The sequence below is a fragment of the Hyperolius riggenbachi genome, chromosome 10 (genome assembly GCF_040937935.1).
Source record: "Hyperolius riggenbachi isolate aHypRig1 chromosome 10, aHypRig1.pri, whole genome shotgun sequence".
In the NCBI taxonomy this organism is placed as follows: domain Eukaryota; kingdom Metazoa; phylum Chordata; class Amphibia; order Anura; family Hyperoliidae; genus Hyperolius; species Hyperolius riggenbachi.
In genome coordinates, this window is record NC_090655.1 from 267566692 (window position 1) to 267576825 (window position 10134).

A 10134-nucleotide genomic window follows, 5' to 3' on the forward strand; every position below is an offset into this window, starting at 1 on the left:
CTCCAGTGTCTCCCTCGCCTCCAGTCTCATCCTCTCCGGTCTTGCCTCCACCTGAGCCAATGCAGATTGGTCGGTCAAGACTGACCCAGGTGGAGCGAAGACGGAGAATGACTGAGAAACTGTGTCTGTACTGTGCGGAGGGAGGGCATAGAGTACAAAACTGTTCTAATAAGCCGGGAAACGCTACCGCCTAGGAGTTGTAAGGGGTAACACCCTAGGCGCTCAACTCATACCCCTAAAAGAGAATCGGTTGCTTCTTCCCTGTACGATTACATGGGGGGACCAATCTGAAACCACTGAGGCCTTTGTTGATTCAGGCTCAGCGGCTAACTTCATGAATCACGAGTTTGCAGAGAGATTGGGTATTCCACTTACACCAGTAAAACCACCTATCCAGGTTACGGCAGTGGACGACTCCCCGCTGCAAAGGGATCGTCCTCTGTCTCAGACACCAGAGGTGGAGGTCACTATTGGGTTACTGCATGGAGAAAGACTGAGGTTTTTTGTGTTGCACATGGCCACCTCCACAATTGTCTTAGGCATGCCCTGGTTACATCTCCACTCACCACAGATCGATTGGGCTGCGGGGCAATTAACTAGTTGGTCAGATTTCTGTTCTCGGCAATGTTTAGGGAAAGTGACATTGGGTCAGACCAAGATTCATGTGGCAGGAGCTCCCGAGCAATACTCTGAATATGCTGATGTATTTTGTCCCAAGGCTGCTGATAAGTTACCTCCTCATCGCCCTTTCGATTGCCCCATTGATCTCCGTTCTGGTTGTATGCCCCCTAGAGGTCATCTATACAATTTGTCTGGTCCAGAAAAAGTGGCTATGCAGGAGTACATCCGTGACAATTTAGCCAAGGGGTTCATTCGCCCTTCTCGGTCGCCTGCGGGGACCGGTTTCTTTTTTGTTAAGAAAAAAGACGGAGGTCTTCGACCTTGCATCGATTACCGTGGTCTGAACAAAATCACTGTGAAGAATCGCTATCCGTTACCCTTGATAGACGATTTATTCACGCAGGTCACAAGCGCTAAGATCTTCTCGAAGTTGGATCTGAGGGGTGCATACAACCTGGTCCGCATTAGAAAGGGCGATGAGTGGAAGACGGCCTTTAACACACCCGACGGGCATTACGAGTACTTAGTGATGCCCTTCGGGTTGTGTAATGCGCCGGCCGTCTTCCAAGAATTTATCAATGAGGTATTCAGAGAGGTGTTGGGGAGATTTGTTCTGGTATACCTCGATGATATACTAATCTACTCTAACAACCTCTCTGAACACAGGATCCATGTTAAATTTGTGCTGAACAAACTGAGACAGAATATGCTTTATGCCAAGTTGGAGAAGTGTATTTTTGAGGTGACATCCGTCACGTTTTTGGGGTATGTGATTTCCACCTCAGGTCTGTCAATGGATCCTGCTAAAGTCACGGCTGTCCTGGAGTGGCCGCAGCCAGTGGGGCTGAAAGCCCTCCAGAGATTTTTGGGTTTTGCGAATTACTATAGAAGGTTCATAAAGGGGTACTCTAAAATCATTGCACCCCTTACCAGTCTCACAAAAAAGGGAGCAGTTACCTATCACCTCCAATCTGAAAAAGTTGTTTTGTTCAGCACCCATTTTGAGACACGTGGATACGTCTTACCCCTTTATTGTAGAGGTTGACGCCTCAGAGGTTGGGGTAGGGGCTGTGTTGTCTCAACGTTCAGGGTTACAGGGCAGATTGCACCCATGTGCCTATTTTTCTCGTAGGTTCTCTCCGGCAGAGAGAAACTACGACATAGGCAACAGAGAGCTCCTGGCCATCAAATTGGCCTTTGAAGAATGGCGTCATTGGTTGGAAGGAGCAGAACATACCATTACGGTTTACACTGATCACAAAAATTTGGAATACATCGAGGGGGCTAAGAGACTAAGCCCCCGTCAGGCTCGATGGTCCTTATTCTTTACGAGGTTCAGGTTTATAATCACGTACACTCCTGGTAGCAAAAACATTACGGCGGACGCCCTGTCCAGATGTTTTGAGCCGGAGACAGCACAAGCCCCTGCTCCTGAGTCCATCGTCCCGCAGAGGTTAGTGTTGGCAGCAACAGAAACCTGGGAGGATTGGACAGAGGTCTTAAGTCCCTTTCAGCAGGATGTTCCTGAGGGAAAACCTGAGGGGGTTCTGTTTATTCCGCTGCCATTCCATCTGCAGATCCTGCAGATGTTCCACGCCCATAAGAATGCTGGTCACCCTGGAGTTTCCAGAACACAGGATCTGGTTGCCAGGTGTGCTTGGTGGCCTTCCTTGGCATCAGACTGTAGGGAGTATGTCAAGGAATGTGCGGTATGTGCTAAAAGTAAGCCCTCCCGGCTGGCACCTGTGGGAAGGTTACAGCCTTTGCCCACCCCGAGTGAACCGTAGACCCACCTGTCCATGGATTTTGTGGGGGAACTTCCCAAGTCGGAAGGCATGTCGGTCATATGGGTGGTGGTCGACCGCTTTAGCAAAATGGCCCATTTTGTGCCCCTAAAAGGACTCCCCTCGGCTCAGGAACTGGCCGATTTGTTCATCATCCACATTTTCCGGTTGCATGGCATTCCGGAAAACATCGTGTCAGATCGGGGAGTCCAATTTGTGTCTGGGTTTTGGAGGGCATTTTGTCATCAAATGGGCATGGAGCTGTCGTTTTTGTCGGGCTACCACCCACAGACCAATGGTCAAACGGAGAGGGTCAATCAGTCATTGGAACAGTTTTTAAGGTGCTATGTTGCTGAGGCGCAGAACGATTGGGTCAAGTTTTTACCATTCGCAGAATTTGCGCACAATAACTTGAAAAGTTCCTCCTCGGGATTCTCTCCGTTTCAGGTAGTGACAGGAAGGTTGCCTCCTTTACCAGTGGCCTCCACTCCGTTTCCTGCATTGGAGATCTGGCAGAGGTCACTTAGGGACAATTGGGGAATTGTTAAGAATAATTTGGAGAAGGCGTTTCAAAGTCAAAAAGGTCAAGCTGACAAGAAACGTTCCTTGGAGTGGAAGTTTCAGCCAGGGGACTTAGTCTGGGTGTCCACACGTCACTTGACCCTGAAGCAGCCATCAGCCAAACTGGGCCCCAGGTTTGTAGGTCCGTTTTCTGTGACTAAGAAAATCAACAACGTCACTTATGCCATAGATCTTCCGGCCAGCATGCGTGGCGTAAGATCTTTTCACGTGTCCCTGCTTAAGCCTGCAGTTCATGTGGGTCCTACTCCTCCTGTGATGGTAGATGACCAACCTGAGTACGAAGTAGAGAAAATTTTAGACTCACGCATTGTACAGAACTCAGTACAGTATCTGGTGCATTGGAAAGGGTTTGGCATTGAGGAAAGGTCATGGGTACCTGGGAGTCGCATGCATGCGGACGAATTAAGAAAGGAGTTCCACACTTTACACCCAGAAAAACCTGGAAGGAGCTGTCCGGAGTCCACTCCTCGGGGGGGGGTACTGTAAAGAAAAGCGGAAGAGCCGCCGCTAGAAGTCAGCGGGAGGCGGCTCTTTCCGCGCATGGCGTGGCGGAACGCGGAAAAACCGCCGCGTTGGACGCGGCGGTTAGCGCGCATGGATCTGCCACAGACACACTGACCCAGCGCACAACCCAGCAGGCACATTGCAGGACAGTACTGGTGTGGCTGGGACTGATAGTCCACCAAGATTCAGAGTGACACGCGCGCGCAGAGGCAGAGCTTATATGACAGCCAGAAGTGAGTCAGCTGACCAGGCTGGTAAGCTTATGTTTTCCACACCTCTCATTGGTCCAGCACTTAGGGAGGGGCCTGGAGAGTGTTCTGGTATATATACTGCTGGCTGTTCAGTTGCTGGTTGTCTGGCGTTGCGATCACTACGTGGTAGCACGCAGACCTGAGTCAGATCCGAAAGTGTGCCGGGACCAGCTGGAGCTGTAATCCTACACTTAGCTAGATTCTGTAGCTTAAAATACTAGTTTGATTGTGATTATCTGTTATGACTTTCTGCCTTGCCTGACTATTCTTGTGAACTCTGATCCTGTACCTCGATATTTCTGATACTCTATTGCCGAACCCCGGCTCGCCTTTAGACTCTGCATCTGCCTCCTGATTTTGTACCTCGATATATCTGATACCCTGTTGCCGAACTCTGCCTGTACTTTAGACTCCGCCTCTGCCTTCTGAATCTGTACCTTGTCTGTCCGTGTGTGTACGACCTGGATTGTCCGACCTCGAGAACCGACCTTATTGTTAGAGGCGGTTCCCAGTCCTGGTAGTGACACTTCCTTCTGAGTGTCACTCTCGGATTGTCCTTCCTACTTTCAGCCTGACTCCTCCTCCCGGGAGAGTTCTGGTCCACGGAAGGAAGTAGTGCAGTACTCATAACTGTACTGAGGCCTAGTCCTCTAGTATCACTGTTGCACCAAACACTCCTACTCTACTCTGGTGTCCAGAGGTTAGCTTGTATATCTGATTATCGGTGATACTGCAGATCATCAATAATTGGGTATATATCTGTATTCCCAGTGATACTGCAGATCACCGGTAATCAGATCCTCTCTGTGTTACACCGATCGTTACAGCTGCGGTACAATAGGCTGAGGCAAAAGGCTTGGTCGTTAACTGGCTGGGGTCATACACAATTGGTCAGATGGTTGAGGTACAATGGGTTGAGATAGAATCGAGGTCAAGGAGTAGCAAAAGTCATACACAATATATCAGGAAAATAACAAACACTTGTCTAAAGGATAGATAGATATTGCAAACACTGCATATATATCAGAGAAACTAGACCAATAAACATGCAAATTAATCAAAGTGTCAGAATGTCCAGCACCAGTGTACTGATTGCTATCACGGCAGTGAGTGAAAGTGAGCCAGGGGTTTATATCCTGCAATCCCCGCCCAGGACCGGCCCAACCCAGAACAACCAATAGGAGTGTCAGCTGACAGCATGTAGTGCTGTCAGTTCTCCTTTACTACCAGCACAGGCCACACCCACCACCTCCTGTACTACCAGCTCTACCAGCACCAGGCCACAACCACCCCCTCCTCTACTACCAGCACCAGGCCACACACCTCCTCTAATACCAGCTCTACCAGCACCAGGCCACACCCACCACCTCCTATTTTACTGCCAGCACAAGGCCACACCCACCACTTCCTTTACTACCATCGCAAGGCCACACCCACCACCTCCTGTACTACCAGCAGCACGCCACACCCACCACCGCCTCCTCTTCTACCAGCACCAAGCCACACCCACCACCTCCTCTACCAGTGGCGTAGCTAGGGTGTTTGATACCCGGTGCAGATAGTTTAACGACACCGCCCCCCCCCCCCCCCACAAAAAAAGCGAAGCGTGCAGCGGCAAAAAAATGGATGTGGACATGACATCACATGGGTGGGGGTAACTGTAATGTAACTGTGGGTAATGTAACTGTAATGTAACTGTAACAGTAAGGCAGTTGGCTAATATAGGTAGCCAGAATAGTTGCCCCCAGCATAGGTTAGATAGGTAGGTGCCCCCAGTAGTATAGGTTAGTTAGGTAGTTGCCACCAGTATAGGCTAGCTATGTAGATGGCCCCAATACAGGTTAGATAGGTAGGTGCCCCAGAATAGATTACATAGGTGGCTGCCACCAGTATAGGTTACATAGGTAGGTTCCCCCAGTATAGGTTAGATAGGTAGCTGCTCCCCAGTATAGGTTAGATAGGTAGCTGCCCCCAAGTATAGGTTAGATTAGGTAGCTGCCCCCAGTATAGGTTAGATTAGGTAGCAGCCCCCCAGTATAGGTTAGATAGGTAGCTGCCCCCCAGTATAGGTTAGATAGGTAACTGCCCCCCTGTATAGGTTAGATTAGCTAGGTGCCCCCCAGTATAGGTTAGATTAGCTAGGTGCCCCCAGTATAGGTTAGATTAGGTAGGTGCTCCCAGTATAGGTTAGATTAGGTAGCAGCCCCCCAGTATAGGTTAGATAGGTAGCTGCCCCCCAGTATAGGTTAGATAGGTAACTGCCCCCCTGTATAGGTTAGATTAGCTAGGTGCCCCCCAGTATAGGTTAGATTAGCTAGGTGTCCCCCAGTATAGGTTAAATTAGGTAGGTGCCTCCCAGTATAGGTTAGATTAGGTAGGTGCCCCCCAGTATAGGTTAGATTAGCTAGGTGCCCCCCCAGTATAGGTTAGATAGGTAGCTGCCCCCCAGTATAGGTTACATCACACAGACAGACAGACCACCGACATCACACACACACCACCGACATCACACACACACACACACATGTTAGTTAGGTAGTTGCCACCAGTATAGGCTAGCTAGGTAGATGCCCCCAATACAGGTTAGATAGGTAGGTGCCCCAGTATAGATTACATAGGTAGCTGCCCCCCAGGATAGGTTAGATAGGTAACTGCCCCCCAGTATAGGTTAGATAGGTAGGTGCCCCCCACTATAGGTTAGATAGGTAGTTGCCCCCCAGTATAGGTTAGATTAGGTAGGTGCCCCCAGTATAGGTTAGATAGGTAGCTGCCCCCCAGTATAGGATAGATAGGTAACTGCCCCCCAGTATAGGTTAGATAGGTAGTTGCCCCCCAGTATAGGTTAGATTAGGTAGCTGCCCCCCAGTATAGGTTAGATAGGTAGCTGCCCCCCAGTATAGGTTAGATAGGTAGCTGCCCCCCAGGATAGGTTAGATAGGTAACTGCCCCCCAGTATAGGTTAGATTAGGTAGGTGCCCCCAGTATAGGTTAGATAGATAGCTGCCCCCCAGTATAGGTTACATCACACACACACACTTCAGTGTGGCTCGCTCCTTTCCTGGATGCAGGGAGCCATGCTGCAGAAATATCACTCGCATGCACATACAAACACACACAGACCGACCACTGACACACATCACTCACACACACATCACTCACTTCAGTGTGGCTCGCTCCTTTCCTGGATGCAGGGAGCCATGCTGCGGATGGTGGGCGGGTGAACGGCTTCCACATCCACGTTTTCAGGGGGCGGAGCTACTCAAGCTCACTCCAGCCCCCTGCCTTTTCAATACAATTACACGCCAGTTCCAGGCGCTCGTGATTGGGCAGGGGGCGGTGTTGCTGAGCTGACAGCTGACAGCTCAGCCTGCACTTTCATTATAACATGCAGCGAGTGCCACCCAGAAGCTGGCGGCTGGCGTGTAGAGCACTCGGCGGCCATGTTTGTTCGGGGCACTGAGCATGGGCGCCCCAAAGTTCAAGTCCCGGGCACCCCACAAAGAGAACCGGGGCACGGGCCAGCACACCCCCTCTAGGGCGGCTGGGGTCACCCCACCTGGTGCGGGTCGCACCCCCCGCACCCCCGTCACAACGCTAGTGTTCTCTGCTACCAGCTCTATCAGCACCAGATCACACCTAACAAACCCAGCTCTACTAGCACCAGGCCACACCCAACACCTCCTGTACTACCAGCTCTACCAGCACTAGGCCACAGCCACCACCTCCTCCTCTACTACCAGCTCTACCAGCACCAAACCACACCCACCAACCCCTCCTCTGCTACCAGCACCAAGCCACACCCACCACCTCCTTCTCTACTACCAGCTCTATCAGCACCAGATCACACCTACCAAACCCAGCTCTACTAGCACCAGGCCACACCCAACACCTCATGTACTACCAGCTCTACCAGCACTAGGCCGCAGCCACCACCTCCTCCTCTACTACCAGCTCTACCAGCACCAAACCACACCCACCAACCCCTCCTCTGCTACCAGCACCAAGCCACACCCACCAACTCCTTCTCTACTACCAGCTCTATCAGCACCAGATCACACCTACCAAACCCAGCTCTACTAGCACCAGGCCACACCCAACACCTCCTGTACTACCAGCTCTACCAGCACTAGGCCACAGCCACCACCTCCTCCTCTACTACCAGGTCTACCAGCACCAAACCACACCCACCAACCCCTCCTCTGCTACCAGCACCAAGCCACACCCACCACCTCCTTCTCTACTACCAGCTCTATCAGCACCAGATCACACCTACCAAACCCAGCTCTACTAGCACCAGGCCACACCCAACACCTCCTGTACTACCAGCTCTACCAGCACTAGGCCACAGCCACCACCTCCTCCTCTACTACCAGCTCTACCAGCATCAAACCACACCCGCTAACCCCTCCTCTGCTACCAGCACCAGGCCACACCCACCACCAGCTCTACCAGCACCAGGCCACACCCACCACCTCCTCCTCTACTACGGGCTCTACCAGCACCAGGCCACACCCACCACCTCCTCCTCTACTACCAGCTCTACCAGCACCAGGCCACACCCACCACCTCCTCCTCTACCACCAGCTCTACTAGCACCAGGCCACACCCAACACCTCCTGTACTACCAGCTCTACCAGCACTAGGCCACAGCCACCACCTCCTCCTCTACTACCAGCTCTACCAGCACCAAACTACACTCACCAACCCCTCCTCTGCTACCAGCACCAGGCCTCACCCACCTCCTCCTCCTCTACTACCAGCACCAGGCCACACCCACCACCTCCTCCTCTACTACTAGCTCTACCAGCACTAGGCCACAGCCACCACCTCCTCCTCTACTACCAGCTCTACCAGCACCAAACTACACCCACCAACCCCTCCTCTGCTACCAGCACCAGGCCTCACCCACCTTCTCCTCCTCTACTACCAGCACCAGGCCACCCCCACCACCCCCTTCTCTACTACCAGCTCTACCAGCACCAGGCCACACCCACCACCCCCTCCTCTACTACCAGCTCTACCAGCACCAGGCCACACCCACCACCCCCTCCTCTACTACCAGCTCTACCAGCACCAGGCCACACCCATCACTTCCTTCTCTACTACCAGCACCAGAGCACAACCACCCCGTCCTCTACTACCAGCTCTACCAGCAACAGGCCACACCCATCACATTCTCCTCTACTACCAGCTCCAGGCCACACCCACCACCTCCTCCTCTACTACCAGCACCAGGCCACACCCACCACCTCCTCCTCTACTACCAGCTCTACCAGCACCAGGCCACACCCACCACCTCCTCCTCTACTACCACTACCAGGCCAAACCGATTACTTTCTCCTCTACTACCAGCTCTACCAGCACCAGGCCACACCAACCTCCTCCTCCTCTGATTCCAGCTCTACCAGCACTAGGTCAAATCTGCCACCTCCTTTTCTAGTACCAGCACCATGCCACACCCACCACTACTACTATCTTAACCAGCACCAGGCCACTCCCACCACCTCCTCCTCTACTACCACTTTACCAGCACCAGGCCACACCCATTACCTCCTGCTCTACTACCAGCTCTACCAACACCAGGCCACACCTCCACCTACCAGCACAAGGCCGCACCCACCATCTTCTCCTCTACTACTAGCTCTATCAGCACCAGGCCAGGCCACACCCACCATCTCCTCCTTTACTACCAACTCTTCCAGCACCAGGCCACACCCACCACCTCCTTCTCTACTACCAGCTCTACCAGCACCAGAGCACAACCACTCCATCCTCTACTACCAGCTCCACCAGCACCAGGCCACACCCAACACCAACTGTGCTACCATCGCTTGCAGCACCAGGCCACACCCACTACCTCCTCTACTACCAGCTCTATCAACACCACATCACACCCACCAACCCCTCCTCTACTACCAGCTTTGCCAGCACCAGGCCACACCCACAAACTCCTCCTTTACTACCAGCTCTACCAGCACCAAACCACACCCACCAACCCCTCCTCTGCTACCAGCACCAGGCCACACCCATCACCTCCTCTACGACCAGCTCTATCAGCACCACTTCAAACCCACCAACCCCTCCTCTACTTCCAGCTGTACTAGCAGCAGGCCACACCCATCACCTCCTCCTCTACTACCAGCTTTACCAGCACCAGGCCACACCCACAAACTCCTCTACTACCAGCACCAAACCACAATCACCAACCCCTCCTCTGCTACCAGCACCAGACCACACCCACCACCTCCTCCTCTACTACCAGCTCTACTAGCACCAGATCACAACAACCACCTTCTCCTTTACTACCAGCACAGGCCACACCCACCACCTCCTGTACTACCAGCTCTACCAGCACCAGGCCACAACCGCCCCCTCCTCTACTACCAGCACCA